This window comes from Natrix helvetica (assembly GCF_964273705.1).
Source record: "Natrix helvetica genome assembly, chromosome: 7".
NCBI lineage: Eukaryota > Metazoa > Chordata > Lepidosauria > Squamata > Natricidae > Natrix > Natrix helvetica.
The window spans coordinates 26,341,165-26,359,387 of record NC_138558.1 but is presented as its reverse complement, the minus strand read 5'-3'; the positions used below and the strand labels follow the sequence as shown (position 1 = coordinate 26,359,387).

General features: G+C 38.3%; 1 protein-coding gene across 6 annotated transcripts in view; it reads right to left on the bottom strand.

Moving 5' to 3' along the window:
* The window catches only part of ANK2 (ankyrin 2), a gene marked incomplete at its 5' end in the record, with an annotated part of 311,705 nt that overhangs the window by 161,986 nt on the left and 131,496 nt on the right, over positions 1 to 18,223 (bottom strand). Inside the window, one exon of one of the 6 annotated variants that reach the window (XM_081960479.1) lies at positions 16,243 to 16,281. The exons of the other annotated variants lie outside the window; for them this stretch is intronic. Of the gene's footprint in view, positions 1 to 16,242; positions 16,282 to 18,223 lie in introns of those variants that run through there. 6 annotated transcript variants of the gene reach the window in all.

The following is an 18,223-nucleotide window of genomic DNA, read 5'->3' as shown; positions in this document are numbered from 1 at the left end:
TGTTCAGTGGGTGGTGAACAAAGTTTAAATGAAGACCACAATTGAAACCTTAAAACACGCAGTTCTGATATCTAAATCAAAACAAAATGGCAGCAGAGAATAAAGATGTCTCAAAAATACCATATTAGCTCAATCAGACTTTATAAATTTCATGCCTAGGAAAGTATTTTTAAAGACTTTCAGCAAAATTAGCAGGGTTGGAGTCCACCTGGCCTCAGGTGTAAAATGTTCCTCTCCTCCCAATGTAAAAAAACATGTGTGTAACCCTCCTATCATAAGAGAAGGATCAAAGAATAGGAAAGATGGGCCTCTCAGCCCTGACTTTGAAGAATCAAATTCCCCCTTGGAAAGCTGTGATACCACCTGAAGGAGACACAGCCAGAGCAGAAGGATCACATCCAACTCCAGGTCAACCAAGCATCATCTCTGATTCAAAGATATTTTAGTTCCAACTGGTTTTTACAGAGTGCTGAGCCATCACACTGAGTTGCAAGTTTTGGGCTGTATATTTTCCTCACAGTGCTGAGGTGAGATTCTATAAACTACCCAAAATTATCAAATCATCATGTCCAGTAGATAGCCAAATTTATCTATGTTTTGATTAAAACATTCTAATCTATATGACACTTTCTTCTTAACAATTCTTGTTGGTAAAAGAGTGAACATAAATTAATAACACAAGCAAACACTTCACCATCTCAGCAGCTGCCATAATAGCGAACATCTCTTGGAAAAATCATTCAGAATTATCAAATCCTATAAAGATTATTATGATTACATCTGAGAAGTTCCCCACAGCAATAATGCCTACCTTGGGGAAAAAAAGATCTCCATTTGTTTTCATAGTGAAGAGAGGAGAAAGGCAGTGGTTAAGGAAGGTGAACAAGTACCTGCTTTTTTAACTAGAATCCAACTCTTTTTCAGTTTCTCTGAAAAACTTTCCACTACAAGGACAAATTGTTGCTCTAAGTATTTGTATTGTTTTCGGATAAATTCTTTAGTTTCATATTTCTACTTTCAGTTATTTCAATTATTCTACCAATTTGTTAACTGATAGAAAATATTTGATCCATTATTAGAAACTGTCATGATTCCTCAAGTCTAATTACAATAAAGTTATTCCTTAAACCATATTCTGTAAAACAGACGAGATCTTTTTTGATCTCTCTTGGTTTACATTAAAAACTATTCACCCTAGCTGCCACAAGAGGTCACACTTACTTTTGAAATAATATTTGACCTATTAAACCGAAAAAGTTTTGTGTCCATATTAAAGCTATTTTGAAATTTTTTTTTCAAACACACAAGGTTTCTAATATAGAAATCATCATTTTCATATATGCAGTCTCTAGCTCCAGAGTCTGGTTGGACTTTGACTTTGCATGGTAGTTAATAAATGTGATGTGGGTTAAAACTTCTGGATGTTCAGAAAACCACATATTTTCTAAATTTGTTCTGCATCTAAATAGTTTAAATCTAAGTAATTGAATGATGTGCATGGAGAGATACTAGAGATAAGAAGAAGTAATGAATTATCTGACTCATTAAGAAAACTCAAGTGGACTTCCTAAATTAAGCATTCTCCAAATCATATATTTGGAGACAGACAGACACAGATGATGGATGGATGGATGGATGGATGGATGGATGGATGGATGGATGGATGGATGGATGGTCAGGCGGGCGGGCGGGCGGGTGGGCGGGCAGGCAGGCAGGCAGACACCATATTAAGTAAAGTTACATAGAAAATAAATGCCAGGTTAAAAAAAACTCATTACAATGAGTTATTACATTATAATTCACAAAATGATATTCAATTTAACAGATTAGAGGTAACAAATAATCCAGGTCTAAAAGATACAAGTGTTAAAAGGGTTTAAAACTTCAGGCAGCAAAACTTTAAAATGCTACTACCATTCTTTAATCTGTCCAGTCACTGCAGGCTGCATATGTACAGAAGTACTAAGGTGAAACCTGAAAGCACTGCTGATTTACACCTTATACAGGCAGTCTTTCCTTTTCACCACAAAATGGATTCCTAACCTACGGGTTCAAAACTGCTGATGCAATTTGCCAAGAGTTTTTCATTCTTGGTGCTTCATTCTTACTATCTTAGCCAGGGGTGTCAAACTTGCCTCGTCACGATGATGTCACGTATCACAATTTTTTCCCCTTTGCTAAACCAGGTGTTGGTGTGGCCAGTGCATGACATATCTAGCATGCAGGCTGGGATTTTGACAGCCCTGATCTTAACTCTCAGTTCTTATTCCAATCACACATCTAAGTAAAAGTTAAGCATACTATACACTGCTGTACACTGTACACCGCCCCGAGTCCCTTTCGGGAGAGGGGGCGGTATATAAACGCTAATAATAAATAAAATATAGTATGACAGTTAACATCATTTTTTTTCAGAATTTATTTTTCATGTTAATAAAATAAAACTTTTGTGGGAGATGGGTGATGAAAAAATAAGAAATATCAATAAACTAATAAAATAAAATAATAAAATAAAATAATTCCTGGCATGTAGTAGGAGACCTAAAACATCTGCAGTCTAAAGGAAAATTGATATATAAATAAAGAAGCACTTATATTTATGCTCAAGCTGATAGTAAAAAAACCCTATGAACAATAAAGGAAAGCCACATGCTATGGTCATATTATAATTATGTGTTCTAGTAACAACTTTAAATTTAAGAATAATGAAAGTGTTCCTAATGAGAGTAGATCATTTCTAAAGTTTAAAAGAATTGTTATGAAAGCACCTCTCTTTACCACCACTAGATGTCGCTCAGTCCATAGCAATGGTATCAAACTACCACACCTAAATTTAAACATCCCTATGTGAGGAAAATAAGTATTTTAAAAATTGTGTAAATTGTGTAAAGTTGCAAAAAAAAAATCTGCACTTTATGGGCATTACTATCTCAGTGAATAGGACTTGTTTCAAAGAAAAGGTAGTAGCTCCTTTTTATCATTTCTAAGAAGAAAAACAGCATTATGTGAGCTCTGCCACTCAAACTTTTGAAATGCAGTGAGTCCTCAGCTTACAACCACAATTGAGCCCAAAATTTCTGTTGTTAAGTGACACATTGGTTAAGTGAGTTTTGCCCCATTTCTTGCCACAGTTGTTAAGTGAATAACTGCAGTTGATAAGTTAGCAGCACGGTTATTAAGGGACTCTGGTTTCCCCATTGACTGTGCTTGTCAGAAGGTCACAATAGGGGATCGTATGACTCCGGGACACTGCAACCGTCATAAATGTGAGTGTCTGAATTTTGATCACATGACCATGGAGATGCTGCAAAACGTCAGGCAACAAAACCTAAAAATGCTACTACCGTTCTTTAACCTGTCCAGTCACTGCAAATGCACAGAAGAACTGAGGCCTTATTTCACATAAGGGTGAAAAATGGTCATAAGTCACTTTTTCAAGGGCCATTGTATCTTCAAACAGTCACTAAATGAACTGTTGTAAGGATTATCTACATGGTTTATGGTCGAGAAGTTGGTGAATTATTCAACAATCCTAATTATGGTATGGTGCAATGTGTAAGTACAACATACAAATTATTGATTCAAATTTATATGTGCAAATTGATATAAATTTGTGATGAAGCTCCTTTCAACGCTGAGTGAATCTCACAGAATTGGGGCAAAGATGTTACTTACTTAATAGTCCTTATTTAATGACAGTAATAGGGACTGACAACTTTATCACTAAAAAATAGGCTCGTAAAGCAAAAAATGAATGTACCAAATTATGATTGCAGCTAATGAAGCCTGCATGGTCATTAAGCAAGGAGGTCACATGGTTGGGACTTCCTGCCAGATTCTCTATTGACTGTGCTTGTGTGAAGCTGGCAGGGAATATTGCAAATGACAACCACGTGACTGCAGGCTGCTGCAATGGTCTGTAATGCAGGCCAGTTACCAAGCGACAAAATAACAATAATGTAATTATAGGGGTAATGCAATGGATGCGACTTTTAGGATCAGTTGCAAAACCCACTATTTTAGCACCATTATAACTTTTAATAGCCACTAATTGAGTGATTGTTAAGTGAGGATTATCTGTACTATAGTCTTATAAGTCAAACTTTCTACACTATCAGCTACTAACCTGGTTTAAACCCTTCTGTAGTCCTGCATTTATGTATCAAAAATTCTGACATCATTTCTATGATGGGTATATTTTAGAACACTGAGAAATATACAGCTGGCATATGTATATTTTGCTTATTTATTTACCCTCTACACCAGGGGTGACAAATTCGCGGCATCACGTTGTCATCACGTATCGTAACTTCCCCCCCTTCGCTAAACTGGGGTGGGCATGGTCAGCACATGACGCATCCAGCCCGCAGGTCACGGGTTTGATACCTCTGCTCTACACCATATCCAACTATTTAATTTAAACATTTGAAACTCCAGCAAGATGATATAGATATGATGATCAGTTCACAATATGAGCAAGAGGCCACTAGGGGGCATAATAAATATTGTGTGTGGCTTTGCACTGAGATACTTGCTGGATCACTTGCTCCAAATGAATTCCACAATTCCAATTCACAGGTCCTGGGAAAGCTCTTATTGGCTGTTCATTTTGCAAAGTTGGGCATGAGACTCACAGGAACTTTCTGCTGGTGCATCTGCATTGCAGAATAGGCTCCTTCTGGAAACCATATGGGCCAGAGGTGGTATTCAGCAGATTCTGACCAGTTCTGGTAGTGGAAATTTTGAGTAGTTTGGAGAACCGGTAAAGACCACCTCTGACTGGCCCCGCCCCCATCTATTCTCTGCCTCTGAAGTCCCAGCTGATTGGGAGTAAATGGGTATTTTGTAGTAACCTTCCCCTGGAGTGGGGAGGTAATGGCGATTTTATAGTATCCTTCTTCTGCCATACCCACCAGGCCATGCCCACAGAACCAGTAGTAAAAAAATTGAATCCACCACTGACATGGGCCCCCACTTTATTACTCTTCTTAGTGGTTATTAAAACATAATGATTGGGGGGGGGGGATTTATGGAGTTAATATCTGTCAAGTACCAGGGAAATCAGGAAATCCATATAGTTCTAATTTGCATAAAGATTTATTGTAAACTTAAACTCTCTACAAGAATCTGAACTACTAACAGTCAAGGGAAATTAGCGGGAATTAAGAATAGAATGAATTCAAGGAGGGATGGATTTAGATCTCATGACAGATGACATGTTTGACCCCTCCCTTGGGCTCACCCTCATCATCTCCTACAATGTCATCTATTTTAAAGTTCCGGTTATTCTGATATATTATGTAGTGGTATGGAGAGCAGAGTTCATACTGTTAAATGCTTTTATTTAAATGTGAAGAGATGAGAAAGTAAGGTAAGGTAAGGTAAGGTAAGGTAAGGTAAGAGAAGAGAAGAGAAGAGAAGAGAAGAGAAGAGAGAAGGGACCTTAGAGGTCTTCTAGTCCAATCCCCTCCTTAGGCAGGAAACCCTATACCATTTCAGACAAATGACTATCCAATCTCTTCTTAAAAACTTCCAGGATTGGAGCATTCACAACTTCTGAAGCCATTTTGTTCCATTGATTAATTGTTCTAACTATCAGGAAATTTCTCCTTAGTTCTACGTTGTTTCTCTATTGATTAGTTTCCACCCATTGCTTCTTGTCCTACCCTTTGGAGAATAGTTTGAGTCCCTCTTCTTTGTGGCAGCCCCTGAGATACTGGAACCCTGTTATCATGTCACTCCTAGTCCTTCTTTTCATTAAACTAGACATACCCAATTCCAGACTATGGATATTATTGTTATTATTATGAACTATTGAAAATCTCATGGTGGCAAACATAAATCTAATAAATAAACAAATCAAAGAACTGTGGGGTGGGGGGAATATTGCCCCCCCAAAAAATGGTATACAGATATACTAGCGGGATTATACAAAGAGAATGTATAATCCAGCTAGTATATCTGTATATCATTTTTTTGACTGTCCTATTGGTAAAAATTCTCAACAGAAAATAAAAGTAACATGTAAAAATACCAGAATGCCACACATTCTTTGTATGTAAACCAGTAGCCAAAGGAATCTCCATGACAAGGAGTCTCCGGCTTTCTCCTGTTTACCTTTACTTAAAATCATTGTGTGCAGCAAAAGCCAAAAGTTAAATGAATACAAGAAAGGTAACCGATTGGAATCCCTGATACTTAAGGAAGCATCACACTGAAAAGCTTTGGGGTTTTTTGCCTTCAAAAAAAGGATTGATCTATCATGTCCTTTCTGAAAAGTGCAGCTATGTTTGTGCACTTGGCTTCGATTTAGGTCTCTCCTTATGAAACAATCCCATCCCATCCTCCTGATTACTCTGCTGCAGGTCAAATGCTTAGACTTCTGGGGCTCTGCTTTGCATTTTTGTTGCTATTTCTAGCTCCATGCTGACCAGCATAGTTTGGTGTCCCAGATTTCCTTTCTACTCAGGGTTGTCAGTTCTTGTTCTCTGTCTTTTGCCTTCCCATGAAACACGGAGGGCCTTTTCCCATGTCCATTTTATCTGTTCTTCTTGATTTTGATTTTAGGGATCTATGAATGCAAGTAGGCCTCGACTTACAACAATGGTCATTTAGTGACCATTCAAAGTTACAACAGCACTGAAAAAAGTGATTTATGACCATTTTTCACAGTTACAACCTTTGTAGCATCCCCAACTGGTTCATACTTATGACCGTGGCAGTGTCCCAAGGTCCCTTTTGCAACCTTCTGACAAGCAAAGTCAATGGGGAAGCCAGAATTACTTAACAACCAGATTACTCATTTAACAACTGCAGTGATTCACTTAACAACTGTGGCAAGAAAGGCCGTACACTGGGCCAAAACCCAATGTTGTCTCACTTAACAACAGAAATTTGGGGTTCAATTCTGGTCATAAGTCGAGGACTATCTGTATTTTCTTTTACTTATAAAGTTCACAATAAAACTGCACAGGCCTTGTGACCAATGCTTTTCCACTGAAAGCTCAAATCCCAAGTGTATTCTGCTTATGTTTCAAGGCCATTTTTGTCACGTAATTCCTTTCATTCTCGGTCCAGTGGTCTGTTAGCCTGAGCTTTGAATGCTGCATGCAGATAGCAAATAGGCATATCTCAAGCTATATTTTATCTAGCTAAATTTAATTCTATCTTGATTCAATATCTCATTTCATTCATCTTTAATCCTTTCTATTAACTTGCATCTGTTGAATATATCTGGGCTTCTCCATTTCTTTTTTTGTTGTAAAATGCTGTGGGCATGGTAGGTCCGTTTTTCACTCTACCCAGGCTCCAGAGGCTTTCTAGGAGCCTGGGGAGGGCGAAAAAGGCTTCCCCCCTCCCCCCGGAAGGCCCTCCAGAGGCCAGAAATGGCCCGTTTTCTGAATTCTGGTGGGCCCGGTAGATTTATTCCCTAAAGCCTTCGGAGGGCGAAAAACAGCCCAACTTGCAAACTGGAAGTCTATTCCCGAACTTCTGGTTTGCCCATTGGGTGGTTTTTCGCTCTCCAGAGGCTTCAGGGAAGCCTCCAGAGGGCAAAAAACGGCCGAAGAGCAAGGCCAAAAATCAGCTGGCCAGCGCACACATGTCCACTGCAGCTGACAGGGCAACACCTCAGAAATGGCTCCGCATGCCACCTGTGCCATAGATTTACCATCATGGCCCTAGTGGGTCACAAGACCCCCTCTCCAATATTCTGGAGATATATGTAAGCTTTCCTCCTGTTCCTGAAGGAATAGGGAAGCAGCAATCTATCAGGTTCTAGGCAAGCTTGAATTTAACTGAAGCTTCCCAAGAAACTGAATATGGAACTGTTGGAAGTCAATAATTATTGAAATACCAGTTTGGACACTATTTCCAGCAGTTGTTATTTGTAATAACTAAAGGTATTGACCCATTTTATAAGTTAGGAAGCCACAACCCTAACAGCTATTTTTCAAGAAAAAAAACTGTCTATAAAATAATATTTAAACTCTGCTGCATATTTGTCTTTTAACTTATCCAAGAAACAAACCATTTGATCCCTTTTTATGCTGTCTGGTTTTCTTCTATCTGTCCTGTATTTTTGCAACCATCAAATTTGTCGTCATGTTGTTCTTTACTATTTGAGAACTAATTCTAGCACCCATATTTTCCATAGCTCAGTGGAATATCTCTGTTCTGCCTCCCACTTGTAAAGTGGCAATTGGTCGTCAACATTTCCACATTCCAATCTGAAATGGAGGGGGTGAAGGTGGAGCATGGAGAGAATGATGTGTGGAAGAAACTCTATCTCCAACATATCTCGCACAATGTGTCTTGCTAAATATATCCATACTCAGCAAACATTTTACACTCATACCTATTTCCTAAACAGGCCTTTTGGTCAAGATTACAGACAGGCAAAAAAAATGTGCTGAAAATAATTTACCAGGACTGCTAAAATATATTCTGCTGTTTTGCTACAATACCATATAATAGTAGATCATTAGGGAGGGAGGAGGGATGGGTCTTGATTGTGACTTATGAATTGTATCCATAAATTGTGTTTTATCCTTTCTCATTAAACTATGTTTCTTTGATAATAAATTGTGCAATTGTTTCAGCTTTCCCCCGCTATTAGCTCTCACTATAAAGAAAGTATTTGTAGCTTAATATTTTCACCAACATCATTTTTAAGCAGGCATTTCCAAACTTGGCAACTTTAAGAGTTGTGGGCATCAACTGCCAGAATTCCCCAACCAGTATGGTTGGCAGACAAATTTTGGGAGTTGAAATCCACAAGTCTTAAAATTTGGAGACCCCTGTATTATAGCATTCTTATTTTGCAAATGATCAATATGAGGATGCCCGGATATACAGGATACAGCCAAGTGTAATTAATTCTTCGTATAACAAATGGTCGTGATATGTTGCCTATGTAACCTCATCTTCTATGAATTAAACCACCAAATCCTCTTATTATATCATCAGAGGCAATTCGCAAGAGTGTTCTGCTTCAAAACATCCAAGGTTTCCAGTCATAGCCTCAAGGGAGAGACAGAAAGTATGACACAGGTGTTAGATCACACAAAGAAAATATATTGGCAAACTCCAGGAACAAAGAATGCCCCTATCGTATGTCTGCATTGATTGAACCAGATGGAACTGATTCAGATCAGTAACTACATTAGGATTTTGGGGGGCAGTTTGGTTTCCCTTCTGACACTATTACTTCTTGCTGCTAATTATTCTTGCAGCAGGTCACAGTTACCATAGTAACTAGGTGTTTGATCTTCTAATCAGTGTTCAGCGCCCAACTATTATATTACTTTACAGATACAAGCAAAACAAACTCTGTAAAAACTCTTGCTTTATTTTACCCCTTTTCTTTACTTGTACAGCGTAATACTGTATTTAAAAGATGGACTTTTACACAGATTTCACTTCTGTATAATAATATCAGGTGTTGCACGCTGCTGTATGAAGTCCTTCTTTAAAAAAAAAACATTTCTCTTTCAAGCATGTCTGGAGGACATAATACTCTAACTCTCCAGAGAGAACTGGCCTTGAAGAGACAGGAGAAGAGACAGTTCTAAAGCAGTAAAAGAGAAGGCAATATATAAATTGAAAGATTAATATCAGATCTCGTGCCACCCTCCCCCAGGCCCCCCATCCACCCTGCTCATCCTACTCTTTCCCTCCCCATCTTTTAGCTATGAAGAACAGGAATGCTATGGCTGTCATCTTAAGTATGACTGTGCTGGGAAAAACAAAAACCAAAACAACTTAAGAGTTGAATTTCAAACTACAAGTTTAATTTTAAGAGAAATTGATTTACAGCAAAGAAACACTCTTTCAAATTAATAAGCAGGGCTTTCTTCGAAGTAAAGCCCACATCTCAGGAATTATGGAAGCACACCAAGCCTTCCTTCCCATTAAAAGATTAATTCTGACCACCATCTATATATTATTGTTTTCAAGAATCATTTAAATGTTAATAGGTTATATGGGTTTTGCATGGCCTCATTTTAACCATTTGACTGCAACACTAAATACTTTTACTAGAGTATATAAATCCTTTGCCTTTAAAGGTAAATGTTCCCCTTGCACATATGTGCTAGTTGTTCCTGACTCTAGGGGGTGCTGGTCATCTCTGTTTCAAAGCCAAAGAGCCAGCACTGTCCGAAGACGTCTCCATGGTGATGTGGCCAGCATGACTAAATGCCGAAGGAGCATGGAAAGCTCTTACCTTCTCATTAAAAGGGGTTCCTATTTTTCTACTTGCACTTTTACATGCTTTCGAACTGCTAGGTTGGCAGAAGCTGGAACAAGTAATGGGAGCTCACTCCGTTATGCAGCACTAGGGATTTGAGCTGCCGAACTGCCGACCTTTCTGATCGACAAGCTCAGTGTCTTAGCCACTGAGCCACTGTGTCCCTTTGCCTTTACTTATCAACAAACCTGCTAAAAACTCTGTTACAAAGTTTCTTTACGAGAAGTTGAATCATCTCCAATAAATTGTCTAAATAAGCATGAGCTGAAATAGTTCGGAGTCCTGGCTTAGATTTTCCACAGCACTTCCACAAAGATAAATCTATTATGAAGTACAACGAAGTGTTGAAACAGAAGAGCACGAAATACAAAATAGATACATACACTGTTTTTAATTTCAATTTAGCACGATCATGTAGAAATTGCTGCCCCTTTTTTAAAACTCTGGATATGGTAGTCAATTGGAAACACCCATTTGTATTATCTCTTTCCCACCATTTCAACAGTGTATCATTAAAATGCACAATATTTATTTTGCCTGCCCAATTAAATTCTACCTACACCTCTATTTCTATCAAACAGTCTTTAAAAACAGTCTTTATGTGTAAAAAAGTTATATGTAATTTGTAATAATAAATATGATTTACAGAAACTACAGAAATAAGAAACAAACTTTAAAAGAAGGAGTATTCGAATTGTGGGATTCAATAGAAGACATAATAAGCAAGTCTTGTACTTCCCTCTAATACAGGATTGGGGTAAATGCATACCCTGGCTAGGCTGGGTTATCAGCTAGTATTCACATATAAATATAGCTGTAACTTTCTCTTTTAAGCGGCCACCACAAACACATTAAAGAGTTCCTCTGTATTTCCTCTACCTACTTCCCCATAAGCAAAGCATGCTGATTTCTTCATAGCAGCACCTTTCTTTTTGTTACTGAGAACTTGCATAAGTTATTACTGCTCGTTGTATCACACAGGAGACCTAGAACTCATGACTTCATTTTTGTAGCCGGATTCCTTCCATGGATATTTTAGTTTGCCTTCAGACTGTCATGCCTTGTCATTCTTTGTTAGTTATGGCTTCCTCAGCTTTAGTGTCTCCCAGATCTGTTGAGCTACGTACAGCTCACATAATTTTAACCAGTGCCTGCAGGGTGTGAATTGCAAGGGTCTTAATTTCAACACTTCTAGAGGATACTAGACAGGAGAAATTTAGATGAAAATAATGCTTGGGACCTTGGGAAAGTCTCTACGGCCTAATCTTCATGGACTGACCGCTGATGGAAACTTTTGCAAGATTACAATCAGGTTTAACTGTGGTTTTTTTTTTATTGAAAACATATTCAGCACAGCCAATTCACAAAGCATTGTAGTTTAATTCATTTACTCACAGGACTGCAAGAGATCTGGGAATCAGAAACTACGAGCTGATAGTTCATCATATAGGATAGCCAAATAGCAAACAAATGGTTGTTGGACTTAAGTCCAGCGTAATTAGACTTAATTGAGTACAGAGATTTGCATGGGAAGGCTTTAATCAGTTTAACTGCAATTCATCTCATGCGGAATAAAATTGCCTTTTTAATGGCTTTTTGAAAGCCTACTAGCTTCAAATGGTGTAACTAAATCACAATAAAATATATATCCAACATATTCATCACAGTTGTTTTCTTCTGTTTCATTTGAGGATTATGTATGCGGCATGTTTTATACAAACCTATAAATTTCCTAAATGGGTTTTTTTCTAGTCTGTGTCCATTACTCAATGTAGTCCTCTATAAATAATGTAGAATCACTTGCACATTCTTCTTAAGGTATCTCTGTTGGTTTTGCAGCCATATTTCAGTTTCAAAATGCAAATATTTTGTAGTTACCTATTAATGACAGATGTCTTCTATAAGAAAGTTGATTATATTTTATATTGTGGACAAAATAGTATCACACACACCCCGAGAGGTGTTAGAGGTGTCTTATACCCATAGTATTTGTTTCCAGAAAGTACGTCATCTGTGTACCAAGTTTGGTTGAAATTGCTTGAGGCGTTCCAGAGTTATGCTGGAACACACACACACACACACAGAGAGAGAGAGAGAGAGAGAGAGAGGGAGGGAGGGAGGGAGGGAGGGAGGGAGAGAGAGAGAGAGAGAGGGAGAGGGAGAGAGAGAGAGGGAGAGAGAGAGAGAGAGAGATGGTAGCATAAATCCACTGCAATACTTTATACCACCCAGCGTACCTGGAGTGAAGTATCATATAAAATTAATAATTTATGATTATATTATCACCATCCTAATTGAGGGAGCAGTCTATAAGGAACTAGTAGAACCAATTAGCTTTGATTCATAAAGGAATTTTAAACACTCTTTATGTATTTTACAGCCAAATGAGATGAAACATTTCCAGCAGCAAGAGACATTGAGTCCTACTGACTAGGTTGTCCCTGGGGCAGATACTTGCTAAGGAGCTCTCTGCATCAGTCCTTTATTTATAGATTGAGAGGTGCTAAGCAATAGGGATTCCCGGGCTGTTACGCCTTTCAGGAACATTCATTGGTCCATAATCAGTAGCATTATTTAATTCCAGCTTCATGCAGAAGCAAGCACCACAACAGATGCAGTAATAATACAGAGGACAAGGCTTATTATTTCTAATGCAATTCCACCTTTGTAAAAAAAAAAAAAAATCAAAAGCATTAAAAGTATATATAGGCTAACAAAAACTTTCCACCACATGCACTGTGTACATAATATGTAATTCCACAATTAAATATGTTTGGACAAAATGAGTGGAGCTGAATATGCAGGAAACAATACACCTCTATAGTTGGTGAAGCGTTGCAGCCTACGAGACCTGGGTTACAATGGAGGAAGGGACTCTCTGTCACAGAGGGAAGAAAAGGTAAATGCAGTGCCATTGTCAGTTGAGATACTGCTCATTAATTCAGAGAGGGTGGACTGTCAGACTCCAGGCTTCCATTTCTCACTGTTCTTTGTGTGCATAGGAAGCACAACTCTTGCATTAGGGGATACTTGATTGATGACAGTTTTGGGAACCTTAATGAGAAGTTAACAAAAATGAGTCCTTGCCAATCAAGGGCATCTGTGAAAATTATATCAAGAAGGCCACTGTATTACCCTCTTGTGACAAAAACCTGTTGTAACATCATGAAGACCAGACCAGCCCTGCCATTACTCAAAATGATATAATTTTCTTGGGTAACAGATTTGGATTTCCTGAAAAGATAGTTAATATTAGTCCTTTGTTTCTACATGTAGGGATTTCCTAGATTACTGACCAAAACAACATGATAAATCAAAACAAGGGTGCTATCCTGAGGAGAGCTGAATGCACGATACACCACTTGCATTAAGCCACAAACTTTTATGGCATAAGCTTTTACAGACAAGAGTCCTTTTTTTTTCAGCTGGCAGAAGCGGGAGTTTGCATGTTTGCAAGACATCATCCTAAAAAGTCGCATCAGTTCCTGGATCAGTATTTGGAGTCAAGAAAAAAAAAACATATGTCCACTGCCCCATCCTCCTTCCAAGCAGAAGTAATGGGAAGGGGGGGGGGGAATGAGAATTAATGCCACATTCCCAGAGACATTCTGGTATATTGATGGTTTCCCATTGTAAAAAAACCATTGATTTTCTACAGAATCACTGGCAAAGAAGACAAAGTCTCTTCTTCACAGTCACTCTTTTCAAAAGCAATGGTTTCCTGTGTCTAACAGCAGAAAACTAATGATCTTTCCTACCAGCCAGCTGGCTCAGTTTCTTTTCCATGGCCAAGTCAGATCTGAAGGCTGTCTGAGGAATATATCTGACAGAAAACTGGACTGTAGAGTTTGCAGAGGTGAGAAAGTACACTTGGGCCACCCTGAAAACATAGTTTTCAAAAGCTAAAACTTCTTCTCTCCAATGTTGATTTTGGCAGGGTTTTAAAGACATGTTGATGAGATTCCGTTTTAGAAAATTGTGATCCATGCTACATTGTAAGTTGTGAGATTTCATTATAAATAAGTTGGATCCAAATCGTTTTCATTTCTGGCACACAAACAGCACTATATTTTTGAATAGCATGTTCAATAAAATATAGGTGCCTTATGCAGTGGACACAGTCAGTGGCTCAGCGGCTACGACGCTGAGCTTCTCGGTCAGAAAGGTTGGCAGTTTGAATCCCTAGCGCCGCGTAATGGAGTGAGCTCCCATTACTTATCCAAGCTTCTGCCAACCCAGCAGTTCGAAAGCACGTACAAATGCAAGTAGAAAAATAGGAACCACCTTTGGTGGTAAGATAACAGTGTTCTGTGCGCCTTCAGATTTAGTCATGCTGGCCACATGACCATGGAGACGTCTTCAGACAGTGCTGGCTCTTCAGCTTTGAAACAGAGATGAGCATCACTCCCTAGTGTCGGGAATGACTAGCACATATGTGCAAGGAGAATGTTTACCTTATGCAGAATCACTGGTGATGATAAACTAGATGCTTCTTTTAATAGTGATTCAGCACTCAGAAAAATTATGTACCTCATCTATGAGAGATAAACTTTTATGATAAATGAGCCTGTTTTGGAAGCTTGAGCCATTTAATGTACTGCCTAATGTTACAGATTCCTTAGATCTAAATTTCACAGCACAATCAGAATATGTGGAGATTTGTAAATCTTTGCTACCAAAGATTTAAAGCTAAGTGCAATTCTATTAGGATTTAAATTTCATATATTCACATTTTAAATATTCTTTTCTAATGCTTGGAACAATTGTTGATTATTTAGTATTAAGGAACTGAAACATAACATGTGATATAAACAGTGCAAAACTTTAATTCTGTTTTAAATGTTTACATTTTAAATAACTCTGCATGAGCAAATCCGCGCATGAAAAGCTTTACAACAATTTACTCAGTTAATAGAATTATCTGCAGAGAGGCTAGTGGAGGATGGAAGGATACAGGTATGCACATTAAATAAGACTCACGTATCTTGTATTTCTCCTTTTGCTTATATCCAGGAAGGAAATCTAGAGGGCCACTATGTATACACTTCAACAAGGCTACAAATGACCACAACACTTGATAATCACAAAATCTATGAAACTGTGAGACTCAACACATCTCTTCCTTGGATTATACCAATTGTGAGATGGTTCAGAGCAGTGATGTGCGGTGAGGTTTATGGCTGGTGAGGCTGGTGACGTCATCAGGAAGGCAGGGAATGGGACCACGTGTGCAGGAGGCTGAGGCAGCCTCAGCCTCCTGCACACGTGGTCCCATTCCCCGCCTTCCTCAGTCAACATGAAGGGGACCGCGGAGTGCGCTCCATGGTCCCGCAGCTTGCGCTCCGCAGTCCCCTTCATGTTGACTCAGGAAGGTGGGGAATCGGACCACGTGTGCCTTTTCCCTTTTCCCTTTTTTTTCTTTTCATGATGAGAGCGGTGAGGCTCTGCCTCCCCTGCCTCCCCTGACCGCACGTCCCTGGTTCAGAGGAAAATAGATTATGTCAGCAGATATGGTTCCAACCTTCTAGCCTGCTTAGAACTCATTTATTCAGTAGACCCTATGAATAATATTGTTGATTCTTAATAAGTCTTGATACAGAGTTACGTAGATTAAATAGTACAATTATATTTTACAACATTTATGGAAAAGGGGAAATGGAAAACAGCTGTGTAGCTTCTCTTGAGAGAAGAACAATGGGAACAAGGGGGACAGTAACAAAACATACATCACAACTTTACCTCCATAGTGTAACACAAATATAAAAAAGTGGAGCTTTCTACGTCATGATACATTTTTCAAAATTTTGGCATCACTGTGATTATCAAAAGACACCTATGCCTAATTACAACTCTTTTTATCTATGTGCAGCTGATTAAACATATTTGCATAAATTAAGGGTTTCTGAGGCTGGGATGAGGCATTAAAATGTTTTAGCAACTTGTATTACTGTATTATTGGGCATTTCATATGTAAAACAGAGTTAAATAATCACATTTTGTACTTTAAGTCTTTTTCTTTCTTTCTTTCTTTCTTTCTTTCTTTCTCTTTCTTTCTTTCTATCACTAGCAAAACATTTCAGGAACTCAAAAACAGTAAAAAAAATGCAGATAATGGCATCAAAGAAACTTTACACAATTGCTATAGTTGCTAAAAAAGAAGTAACCCATTCTTCTTAAGAAATCAATGAGAAGAATCAAGCCTTCCCAGAAGAACATGATTTAATGGTATTCTCAATAAATAATTCATTGCCTTCACCTTCAGAACATATGCAAGACACAAGAATTCTGCCCTTAAATTTCTGATATTTAATCGTGCCACAAAATGTATTTAGATGAACATTTAAATGAGACAGGTAACCTTTTGTTGCTTTATTGAAACTGGGTAATTTTCTCATCGTTCTCCTGATGGGCTAGGAGTTCCCAAAAGAAATCTGCTTGCTTTTGATTAAGCATAACAAAATCAAATCAGATTCACCTTCACATACATTGTTTGGCACAATAATTAACCTGCAATAATATGAATGTAGAAAATGTAAGCAGATAAAGGTGCATTTTAATAACCTCCCATTTTATTAGCTGCACTCATATCCCATAACATTGCAAAACATTCCAACATCAGGTTTGTTTGTTTGTTTTTGAAGTACAAACAAAGGACACACCACAAAGAAGCAAAATGCAGGAAAATCCCTGAATTCTAGTTCTATAAAACCAAGCAGTATTTTTTTTAGAGTTATTATTTATCTAAATAAATAGGCTAAATAAAATCTCTGTTTCTAAAATGCAAAACAGTAATTGTAGAAAAATCATTCACATTTGTGTAAGTTCTGAATTCATTTGGGCTTTGGAAAACATTTTATTCTATTTTTCTAATTACTAATTAATTAAGAACAATGCATCTCATGCTAGTATTGTTTTCTGCAAGCTAAAGAATGAGTGGCTAGTACTGTAGGAAGTTAGCACCCACCCCTCTACTAGGAAAATGAGATATTTTAGGAAATATTAAAAGGGCAGAATATTTTCCCTAAAAGGGAGGCAGAAATTCAGCCCCCCCCCCCTTTTTTTTTTTTCAATGGGCCATTAAGGCCTGGGCAAGTCTATTCTACATAACAATACAATAGTAGAGTTGGAAGGGAACTTGGAGGTCTTCTAGTCCAACCCCCTGCCTAGGCAGGAAACCCTAAATCATTTCAGACAAATGGCTATCCAACATCTTCTTAAAGACTTCCAGTGTTGGGGCATTCACAACTTCTGGAGGCAAGCTGTTCCACTGATTAATTGTTCTAACTGTCAGGAAATTTCTCCTCAGTTCTAAGTTGCTTCTCTCCTTGATTAGTTTCCATCCATTGCTTCTTGTTCTACCCTCAGGTGCCTTGGGGAATAGTTTGACTCCCTCTTCTTTGTGGCAACCCCTGAGATATTGGAACACTGCTATCATGTCTCCCCTAGTCCTTCTTTTCATTAAACTAGACATACCCTCGGACTCAAAAGACAACCTACAAAGTTATCCCTGCATAGCCCCATGGGAGTCTGATAACCAATCAGAATACAAGCTCATATTCAAAAGCCCACAGAGGGCATAAAACCCAGGCATTCTCAGCATCTCTTTCCTTTTTGCCCAGGACCTCAAACCATGTGGTCCTGTCGACCATTAAACCATCTTTCCAAGCAGTCTCCATGTTTCCAGTGTCTTTCTTCCCACTTGGAACTGAACCCAGAAGGACATTTTTTCCAACAGTGCTTCAATTCAGCACTGGGAAAAGACTTAGGATTGCCATTGCAAATGATCCCAAATATCTTTCTTTCTGGAGAAGAAACCTGTCCAACTTATGTAACCAAGAAAATAGACAACAGTATTATCTATTGACCTTTTCTACATGGGAAACTTTCCTTTGCAAAACCATCAGGCTTTCAAATTTCCTAAAGGCATTCCAAGTGCAACCAATCCCTGTACTGAAAAAATGGTCATTATATCTC